The following is an 11,864-nucleotide window of genomic DNA, read 5'->3' as shown; positions in this document are numbered from 1 at the left end:
CAAAAGGCCCCATGCCTCAAAACTTAGTGATTATAAATATAGCAAACCCCTTGTTTCCCTAGGCACTTACCAAAACCCTAGCCTCCCCAACCACCGCAAGAAAACCCCTAGCCTATGGCATTACAAGGAAAGCTCTAGTCTCCCTAGGCACTACAAGCAAAGCCCTATTCATCCCAAACATCTATAAAATCATACTTCATACATTCATACTTGTATATACAATATGCATGCAATAATGTCTTTACTCATGTTTACTCAACTTGTATGATATATTTGACATATTAAAATACTTACATAATGTGCTTGTATGACATGCTTACATATACAAATTCATATATCTCGTGCTCATGCTTACATGTTCCATGATCACAAGTTTCTGAAATACACATTGATTTACATATAACTCATCACCAATAGTTCGTGTGTCCTCATAAACTCCTGAACACATTGATGTTTAATACCGATAATAGGTATTTCAAACTCATAAGCTTACAAATGTATGTACTCATTTATACTTAAGCTCGAACCCAGAGAAAATACAAATTTACATACTCGTGATTTATATACTTATATTTTGAGAATGAAATCGTATCTTTATTAGTCATAATTTTCAATATGATACAAGAAATCATGAATTCATATTGTAGGTACATAGTGTTCACTCAGTTCTTTAGAGCATAATATATGTTGAATTTGTATCACAAGGACGCTTGCGATTAACCCATAACCAGTCCTTCCTTGCGATAAACCTTCAATAAACATATGACACATTGAGGTCTGCGATGAACCCATTCGCATCATAGGTGCATAGCAAATATAAATTAAACCAGCGAAGGGGTCCATGTGCACCAGGCCCCAGAACAAACTCTGGACCATTACAGGGCCGCGGTTCACCGAAATCAGGACTGGATATTTGTTGCACGTGAGGCTTTTTTTTAATTACTCACGTGACCAAGAACCACGTAGGATTATCAAAAGACTACTTGTTAGGCGATGGATGTCACTAATCCTACGACAATTAAGTAAGACGTCAAAAGTGGTAGGTAGCACACGTGGGTTATGAGGATCTCTAGGAGAAAGGAAAGTTAATCCTTGAGAGATCCCATAAGGACACATGGCGAAACCCTAACGGTGCTCCTTAATAGCCGACAGGGAATCTAATATTCTCTTTCCCAGTGGAGAACGCATACTTTTGGCTCCTTCCTTTCGAGACCTCGGGATCATCTCCTTTAAATAGAGATCTCCCCCTCATGATGAGGGGCATTCATTCAGCCTTTAGCGAACCCTATCATACAAACTCCCTGCTCAGTTGCCTCCTTATCCCTCCTTTGCCCTAAACCCTTCGGTTGATTCTCTGTCCCAGGTTTTCTTCTGTCTTTCAAATAGACCACCCCCCCTCCCAGCCTAACCACTCCTTACTTACAAATGTCATAAAAATGTGAAATCACATGTGGTTTAATGCCTCATGCCTTGCACTTCACATGCTATTTTAACTTTGTGCCTTGTGCCTCACATTATTTGAGATCGAATTCCATCAAGGCAAACCTATGCCCATACTGTTCTAACAGCCTTTTGCAACCTTACATTGAGAATATCTCCCCATAAAATAAAGCATACAAGTACAGAGACATTCACAATGCAAAGCAGTAAAAGCAATTTGAATGGGCTTTGCCCTGACTAAAGCCAAACTCCATTATTTAACCCATGCCTCACTTTTATATTTGGCCATGCACATTGTCATGTGGAAATATGAGCACCTCACATTAAGAACTAGCCTCGCGACTATGTACTAATCTCGTCTCATTTTGTTCATGATAATTTAACAACGCTATCATGATACCGCTTCATGGTCCCGTCTATGACCTCATATATCTATCACCTTGATCTTAATAATCTTACTCAGTCTTGCTACAATCATGTTTTTACGGCCCAATTTCAAGACTTCCAATCTTGTAGAATTTTTTTTCTCATCTGGCTCGATACACTGAGATTCACAAATTTCTCCAGAATTTTCGAGGCTAATCTTTTAAAAAATTCCTCAAACATTTGGAGGCTAAGCTTTTTAAAAATTCCTCAAACATGTGGAGGCTAATCTTTCACAAATTTCCTCAAACATTTTGGGGCTAATCTTTCACAAATTTCCTTAAACATTTGGGTTCTAATCTTTTACAAAAATTCCTTAGATATTTGGAGACTAATCTTTCACAAAAATTCCTTAGAATTTTAAGGGCTAATCTTTAAAATAAGGGTAAAATACAAAAACCTTCCCCGAAGTTTCTGATAATCATAAAAACCTCTCCTATAGTTTTATTTTAGCAAAAACCTCTCCTCTATTTTTGAAAAATTCAATAAATACCTCCCTTCTGTCAATGACCTTTATGAGTTAATGTACATCCATTAAAAAATAGTATTGTCTCAGCAACTCCTAATCTAATTGCACTATTCATCCTCTTCCTCACACGCACGCACAAGGCAGAATGTCCAAACCCAAGATTCCAAAAATATCACGTTTCACCAACATTTAAGACCATACATCGAAGGCATCACCTTTTAAAAGCGAAATATTCAAATAATAGTTCCTCTCAAATTTGTGTTCGCGTTTTTTCTTGCAGGAGCGCAGAGATTTCCGTTCTACGTCTCTGCAAGACCGTAACCGAATCCATAGAAGGTTCTATCTATTGCGTCATTTAGTCGGAAAAGGAGAACCCTGAAAGTCTATAACTCATTGAAATCCTTCTTTGATAAGCCTTCGATACCTGGAAGTCTTCAGTCTTTTTAGGGTTTTTTATTTTTGTTCTTACGTTAGAAGGATGACCTCAAGAAAAAAGTTCTAGGTCCTATGAAATAATATTTCCTCGTTCGCAGGACGAAAACATAGAAAGAAGAGAAAATAAGCCATGGGCATTGGGGATGAGAAACGAAATAGAGATGATAACGTCGCCATTAGCGGCGAAAGTGAGGAAAGACATTTTGAGGGAGAAACTAGTGAAGAACCGTATTTGGAACACGGGACCGGAAGTGTATGTAGTACAAGCGATGAGATGAAGCAGTCAGATATCCGCGGTTCCCCTCCAGAGTTAGTTTTAAGGTCTTAGGATTTTAGAGCATGGATTATAGAACTCTCTCTATGTGCTTGTGTTAGAAATTTTGGTTTATTAGATTTAGGGAGAGAGGGTTCTCACGCTGAAAGTCAGCCCTCCGATGTATGGCCTTGATGGAGAGGTCTGGAGGGGGAGTGCACCGCCACCGGGCTGTGCACTGTGCATCGGAAGGAAGAAGATGAACAGAATTAGAGCAGATTATGGAGTTGCTGAGGCAGGGTTATTTTAATAGATATACATTAATTAATTTGTAGAAGGGCAAAATAGGTATTTTAATATATATATATATATATATATATATATATATATAATTTATTTAATATTTTTCATCTTGGAGGTATTTGTTGATTTTTTTCAAAATAATTAGAGGATAGAGGGTTTTGCTAAAATGAAACTATAGGAAAGGTTTTTATTATTGTCAGAATTATCATTTTTGCCTTACACCAACTACTTCACTCCCTCTGGGTCTGCAGCAATCACCAAAATTAAGGTCCTCTTGGTTGGCGATTGACCATTTTCATTACCAAGAGAAAAAGTAAAGAAAACAAATCAGAAAATCAGAAAAAAAAACCACAAACTCTAAAATCTCAAGATGCCTCTTTTCTCTTTTTCATAACAATGCAATCTCTCTATTTTATTTCCTTGCTATCAATCAATGTACCCTTAAATGAAGATTTGCTTTCTACAGTTTACTTTGTTAGGTGTCCCATTATCATCAACACCAAAAGCACGCACCTGAATGCATTAATGGTGCATGCTGGAATTGTGGAACATGTTTATGTATATGTAGGAGCTCATTTTGTTTCTTATCTTTGGATTTGCTAATGAAATTACACTGGGGTTAGAAGTCATAGAGTCAGATGTGTCAATCGGACGGATTTGGTCCAACCCCATCCAGTCCAATGTCAGTCCACTTATAAATAGACTGGACCCAATTCAGTCCAAATCCAATCCAATCGATTAAAATGTAAATGGACCGGATCCGAATGAAATATCAAAAATTATATAAAAGTATATTTGTAAAAGTACTTTGATAAAAATATTTTCATAAAAGTGTTTTTATAAAAGCACTTTATTGAAAGTACTTTGAAAAAGTGCTTTCGTAAAAGTATTTTTGTAAAAGAACTTTTCGGAAAGTACTTCCATAGACTTTTATAAAAGAACTTTTGTAGAAGTGCTTTTGTAAAAGTACTTTCGTAGAAGTGTTTTTGTAAAAGTACTTTCGTAGAAGTGTTTTTACAAAAGCACTTCTTCGGAAAAGTGCTTTTGTAAAAGTATTTTTATAAAAATGCTTTCATAAAAATGTTTTCGTAAAAGTGCTTTCGCAAAAGTACTTTCACAAGTTATTTTATGTTGTTTTCAATTTTGATTGATTTCAAATTGGATAAAAGTTTGTCCTCATGATCCGATTATTGAAATTTTGGTTTAGGTCTAATTCAAACCAATAAGAATATACACCAATTTATTTTGAATTGCCCCAATTCAATAATTATAATAGACCGTCCAAATCCGATTTGATAAATTTTGGATCGGATTGGATCCAAACCAAAACCGGTCAATTGACACCCCTATTCATGGTAATTCCACATAAACAATGATATAGCAGCCACGAATAATCTACTTTGGGGAAATAGAAGGTTAGAAGAATATCAAAATGTTGTATGGAGCAGAATGTATAGAAGAAACCTAAAGTAGCTCCAATAGGTGATATAAAGTGAGTTATAGGAGTTGTACAGAATCTATAGATTATAGCTCAAAGGAAGATTAGAAGCTAGAAGATTTTCCTCTCACTAGCAGTTCTCAAATCTACAAGGACAAAAAAAAATCTAGATTCCATAAGATATGGGGTCCCAACTGTGCAGATCTCACAATTAATTTCTTGAAATATGCTGGTGTTGAAGTAGAAGGATTCATCAAAACAATGGATTGTAGGATAGAACAGGAGCAAGGATATACTACTGACAATTTGTTTGTAAAATATGATGACAGGCCTCTGATTTTGGAGCATCAGAAGCTCTATATACAACAATTTTATTTTTTGCAAGTAAAAAGCAGTTTATCACATGATTTTTAAAAACGAACCGATGACCGAACTGGTCAGGGGTCCAGTTACTGGTTCACCAATCTTGATTGTCTTCTTATAAACTTCTATCTTTTTTTTTTTCTTCTGGGACACCAATCTTGATTGTCTTTTCCTTCTTTTAGCAAGCGAGCTCCATCGGGCAGGTCCTACTAGATCATGTTCGTGCGAGTCGGCAAGAGAGGAGTGCAATGCAGGCAAACATCATTTTGTTACATGCTGATTTGTAGAGAATCCAGCTCAACTCAGAGGAGGATCGCCGATATTTTTACAAGCAAAATCAGAAGATCCAGCACGATCTAACTGAGACTCAATACGAGTTATCCGAAGCCCAACGTCAACTGGAGGAGAGATGATCGAAGTACGCTCATGACATCCGCCGAGCTAAGGAGGCAGTTGTTGCTCGCTTTTTGGAGTCCCCATAATATGAAAAGAAGAGGGTGGAGGATGGTCTTCCTACTATGAGATGGGGCTTCAAACTCTGTCGCCATTACTTGAAAATGTTGCATCCTTCTTTCGATGTTAGCTCGCTCACTATGGAAAACGTGCCTCTAGAGCTCGCCACTCAAGTTGATGGAGAGCCTCTAACACCGGAAGAGGATGAGGAGGATGACAGTAGGATTCAGGGCGACAGCAAAGAAGGGGATGAAGAGATTGGCAATGATGAAGAGGTCCAGGTTAGCAATGATGAGTAGCCTGATCTATCTACTGGTGACGACTTCCTAATGTTTCTAGGAGACTGCATACTCCTATAAGTTTTTCTTGGGCTTGTGTGTCCTTTTAATATCTGAATTGCTGAAAGAGGTTTTTTTTTTCATATACATGTATGGCCATTGGCCCTTCCAACTGATTAATGGAATTCTCCTTTTTGCATCTATTGCTTTTCCTTTGGATAAATGCCTTGTTGTCTCTATGATTGCTTGGAATTGTTGTTGTTTTTGTAGTTGTAGTTTGGACTGGATGTCCTTTTGGCCGAGCTGGATGCCTTTCTTGTCATCTTTGTAGTTGTAGGTTGAATTGAATGCCTTGGTGAAAATTTGGTAGATTTGAGGACATAGCTCGAAACACCTTTTAAAGATAGTACTTACATAAATTATCTATGTTCCACACCTAGGGAACTAATTTCCCTTTGAAGGTTTCAAGCTCATAGGTGTTTACACCCATAACTTTGGAGATCCTGTAGGGACCTTCCCAGTTCGGGCTAAGCTTTCTCACACCGGGCTCAAGTACCATGACCTTCCTAAGTACCAGATCGTCAACCCTAAATTGGCTCCTCTTGACTCAGGCGTTGTAGTATCGAGCTACTCGTTTTGGTATGCTACAACCCAAATGTAGGCAAAGTCTCTAGTTTCTTCTATTAAGTCAAGATTGGTTTGCATGTCATCCCTATTAGTTTCATCATCGAATGTCTCAGATCACAGGGTTGTAGTCCGAGCCTTGCTTTTCATCTGCCCTTTGATGAGTTTTTTCTGTCGTCGACCTTCTTAACCTTTTCCAGTGAGTATTTCAAAAACTTCCAATGTCTCATAGTCCATCCAACGGTAATTTGCCTAACCAGAGGTCAGAGGATGAGGCGAGCGCCTCATGGGAGGACTCGTTTGGGGAATACTATGGAGGGTGTCTAGCAGGGAAGAAGAGTGAGGTCGAGTGAGTTGTTGTTGTCTTTTGCTCGACTAAGCTATCTGGGGAACGCATAGTCGAGCTGTGCCAGACCTGCCAAATTCTTGAAGAGTATGATTGGATCGAGCCACGCGCCGATTATTACCAATGGGACCACGACTGAGATGTTGTATACGTCTATGAGGAGGCACTGGTCGCTGATCTTTGATTCCCCCTTCATCCTCTCATAGTTCAAGTGTTGAGGTACAACGATGTGTCTCTAGGCCAGCTCTGTCCCAATGTGCTCCGTACCTTGGTGGGGCTGATTAGTTTGAGCCATCACCGCAGTTTCCCTTTGAGTGTAGATGCCTTTGCTAGCTTGTGTCTTATGAAGAGAACCAAAGATTATTTCTGCTTCTATCTTCCCTTCCAAGGTGGTCAGAGGGTTTTAAATGATTTCCCTAATAAAGTTAAAGGGTGGAAGGATAATGTTTTTTATCTTTCTAAGGATGGTGGCTGTGGAATGAACACTGTCTACAAAAGAAATTGTCGAAGCATTGGTGAGTCTTCGGACGAGGAGCTGCAAGTTGCACTTCAGGAGTTTGTCAACCAACAAGTCAAAGTAGGAAGTGTTCTAGCTGGACCTATGCTTATTCAGGCCGGCCTGAGTTACGTAGGTAGGTCGGCCATTGAGTTATCTGCATCTACATTTTTTGTTTCACTAATGATTAGCTCATCTAATCGATTTTCCATATGTTTTAGATATGGCGAGCATGGCTTCTATGCTGGCACTTAATAGGGAGAAGAAGGCTTCAAGGAAGAAGCGAAGGGAAGATCGCCACTCTTCAATGGAGGGGACCTCAGCAAGTGTCGAAGTGAGGTTTTCGTACCCTAATGAGGGAAGCAACAAGCCCATGAATACTGACCAATACTCATTTGGCCCCTCTGCCTTCCAATCTCACTTTGGCCAAGAGGAACGTGAGGCTGGCCCTTACGTTTCAAACATCCCTCGCTTCGTCCCCAATGTTTACATTTATGTGCTTGACTGTGTAACTGACCCTTAAGTGGCTATTCGAATGGCCCGGGGTAGGTTGCTTCCCAAAGATGTTCGTTGCTATGGCGAGCTGGACTTAGTCAAAGCCGAAGCTCAGATGACTCACCACATTGTTCAGGTTTGTCTTCTTATAAACTTCTATCTTTTTTTTTTTTCTTCTGGGACACCAATCTTGATTGTCTTTTCCTTCTTTTAGCAAGCGAGCTCCATCGGGCAGGTCCTACTAGATCATGTTCGTGTGAGTCCGCAAGAGAGGAGTGCAATGCAGGCAAACATCATTTTGTTACAGGCCGATATGTAGAGAATCCAGCTCAACTCAGAGGAGGATCGCCGATATTTTTACAAGCAAAATCAGAAGATCCAGCACGATCTAACTGAGACTCAATACGAGTTATCCAAAGCCCAACGTCAACTGGAGGAGAGATGATCGAAGTACGCTCATGACATCTGCCGAGCTAAGGAGGCAGTTGTTGCTCGCTTTTTGGAGTCCCCATAATATGAAAAGAAGAGGGTGAAGGATGGTCTTCCTACTATGAGATGGGGCTTCAAACTTTGTTGCCATTACTTGAAAATGTTGCATCCTTCTTTTGATGTTAGCTTGCTCACTATGGAAAACATGCCTCTAGAGCTCTTCACTCAAGTTGATGGAGAGCCTCTAACACCAGAAGAGGATGAGGAGGATGACAGTAGGATTCAAGGCAACAGCAAAGAAGGGGATGAAGAGATTGGCAATGATGAAGAGGTCCAGGTTAGCAATGATGAGTAGCCTGATCTATCTACTGGTGACAACTTCCTAATGTTTCCGGGAGACTGCAAGCTCCTATAAGTTTTTCTTGGGCTTGTGTGCCCTTTTAATATCTGAATTGCTAAAAGAGGGTTTTTTTTTTCATATACATGTATGGCCATTGGCCCTTCCAACTGATTAATGGAATTCTCCTTTTTGCATCTATTGCTTTTCCTTTGGATAAATGCCTTGTTGTCTCTATGATTGCTTGGAATTGTTGTTGTTGTTGTAGTTGTAGTTCAGACTGGATGCCCTTTTGGCCAAGCTGGATGCCTTTCTTGTTGTCTTTGTAGTTGTAGGTTGAATTGAATGCCTTAGTGAAAAATTGGTAGATTTGACTACATAGCTCGAAACACCTTTTAAAGATAGTACTTACATTAATTATCTATGTTCCACGCCTGGGGAACTACTTTCCCTTCGAAGGTTTCAAGCTCATATGTGTTTACACCCATAACTTTGTAGATCTTGTAGGGGCCTTCCCAGTTCGGGCTAAGCTTTCTCACACCGGGCTCAAGTACCATGACCTTCCTAAGTACCAGGTCGCCAATCCTAAATTGGCCCCTCTTGACTCGGGTGTTGTAGTATCGAGCTACTTGTTTTGGTATGCTACAACCCAAATGTAGGCAAAGTCTCTAGTTTCTTCTATTAAGTCAAGATTGGTTTGCATGTCGTCCCCATTAGTTTCGTCATCGAATGTCTCAGATCACAGGGTCGACGCCTCCATGTTTTTTGGTATGACTGCCTAGGTTACATACATTAGGTTAAAAGGCATTTCACCTGTCTCTATTTTAATAGTTGTCTGATAAGCCCATAACACGTTGGGCAGCTCGTCCACCCACAAACTTAAGCTCGGGAAAGCCAAGATTTTAGGCTGCGGAGGATGGCCTTGTTGGTCCCCATGGCCTGACCGTTGGCTTGGGGGTGAGTGACCAAGGTGAAATTCTGCCTTATACCCATCTGTGCACACCAGCCTTAAAATTTGATATTTTCAAACTATTTTCCATTGTCGGAGATCAACACTCTAAGTAGCCTGAACCTACACACGATATTCCTCCAGAAAAAGTTCTTAACATTTCAAGTCGTTATGGTGACTAGTGGTCCGGCTTCTACCCACTTTGTGAAGTAATTGGCTGCAACCACTAGAAACTTCTTTTGTCCCTTCGTTGGCGGGAAGCGGCCCAGTAGATCTATTCCCCATTGTGCGAATGGCCATGGACTGGTCAGGTATTTCAGATCAGCCGCTGGTTGGTGTAGGATATTGGCATGTCACTGGCACTTATCACATTTTTTGACCAGCTCAGTCGCATCTTCTTTCATGGTAAGCCAATAGTCTCCTTGTTGCAAAACTTTTTGAGTGAGGGCCCTGCCCCCCAAGTATCCTCCATAAATCCCTTCATGGATCTCGTGTAATACTCGATCTGCTTCAATTTGGCGTAGCCACCGTAAATAGGGCAGTGTGAAAGATCTTATGTAGAACTGCTCGCATACGATCACATAGCAAGTTGCTTGTCGTTCGATTCACTGAGATGTATTTCGTTCCTTTGGCAATACACTTTGGTGTAGGTAATCAACACTCTAGGTAGCCCGAACCTACACACGATATTCCTCCAGAAAAAGTTCTTAACATTTCAAATCGTTATGGTGACTAGTGGCCCGACTTCTACCCACTTTGTGAAGTAATTGACTGCAACCACTAGAAATTTCTTTTGTCCCTTCGTTGGTGGGAAGTGGCCCAGTAGATCTATTCCCCATTGTGCGAATGGCCATGGATTGGTCAGGTATTTCAGATCGGCCGCTGGTTGGTGTAGGATATTGGCATGTCATTGGCACTTATCACATTTTTTGACCAGCTCAGTCGCATCTGCTTTCATGGTAAGCCAATAGTCTCCTTGTTGCAAAACTTTTTGAGCGAGGGCCCTGCCCCCCAAGTATCCTCCACAAAGCCCTTCGTGGATCTCGTGTAATACTCGATCTGCTTCAATTTGGTGTAGCCACCGTAAATAGGGCAGTGTGAAAGATCTTATGTAGAACTACTCGCATACGATCACATAGCAAGTTGCTTGTCGTTCGATTCACTGAGATGTATTTCGTTCCTTTGGCAATACACCTTGGTGTAGGTAATCAATGAGTGTGTCTATCTTGCTCGGCTTTGTTGTTGTTATTTGGGTGACCTCTTCTACCCCTTTATCTATCGAGGGGCGAGGTAGCTCTTCTATGTGAACCGTTCTTTTGGTCGAGCCGATTGCACACGCCAATTTGGAGAGCACCGGCCTCCGTGTTTTTTGATCTCGAAATTTGTTGGAGATGCCAAGAATGGAAGCTGGGCAGGAGTTCCCTCAACTTGGCCAGATAGGCCAACATGGCGGGTTCTCGAGCCTCATACTCACCATTTACTTGGTTTACCACGACTTGAGAGTTGTTGCAAACCACGAGATGCTTGGCCCCCACTTCTTTACAAGTGCCAACCCGGCTATAAGTGTCTCATATTCAGCCTCATTGTTTGAAGTTCGAAATAGAAACTAGAGAGCGTATTCTAGTTTTACCTCGCTAGATCCGTAGAGTATCAACCCAGCTCCACTTCCACTTTGGTTAGACGAGTGGTCCACATGAAGCATCTAGGGCTCCTCATCCCAACTCGCAATCTCGAGAGCTGGGTCTGGTGCCACACTAGTGAATGACTCCAATGTGGTTACAAGCTCGACCACTTCAAGGGTTAGCAAAATGAAGGTGCACTCGACAATAAAGTCTGCTAGAACCTGCGCTTTTATAACTAGTTGCGGCTCATAACAGATAACATATTCATTGAGCTCCATTGCCCACTTCGTCAATCTCCCCGAGACCTCAGGCTTCTAGAGAATTTGCCTCAGAGGTTGATCGGTCAGGACTATGATGGTATGGGCCTGGAAATAGGGCCTTAGTTTTTGGGCTGCTAACACTAAGGCAAAGGCGAGCTTCTCTATGTTTGGGTACCTCATCTTAGCGGCATGCAAGACTTTACTTACATAGTAAACAGGTTGTTGTACTTTATCTACCTCTCTTATCAAGACTAAGATAACCACCTCGTCACTCGTGGATAGGTAAAGCTTGAGCTCATCCTCGGTCTCATATGGTTAATAGGGGTGGCAAACTAAGGTATCTTTTCAGCTCACCAAATGAGAGCTAACACACTTTGGTCCACTTAAAACCTTGGTTTTTCTTTATAGCCTTAAAGAAGGATAAGCACTTCTCAGCTGACTTAGACATAAA

The sequence above is a fragment of the Nelumbo lutea genome, chromosome 2 (assembly GCF_056320005.1).
Source record: "Nelumbo lutea isolate HS-2025 chromosome 2, American lotus-T2T, whole genome shotgun sequence".
Classification (NCBI taxonomy): Eukaryota; Viridiplantae; Streptophyta; class Magnoliopsida; order Proteales; family Nelumbonaceae; genus Nelumbo; species Nelumbo lutea.
The sequence above is the reverse complement of the archived record's forward strand: the minus strand, read 5'-3'. Positions refer to the sequence as shown.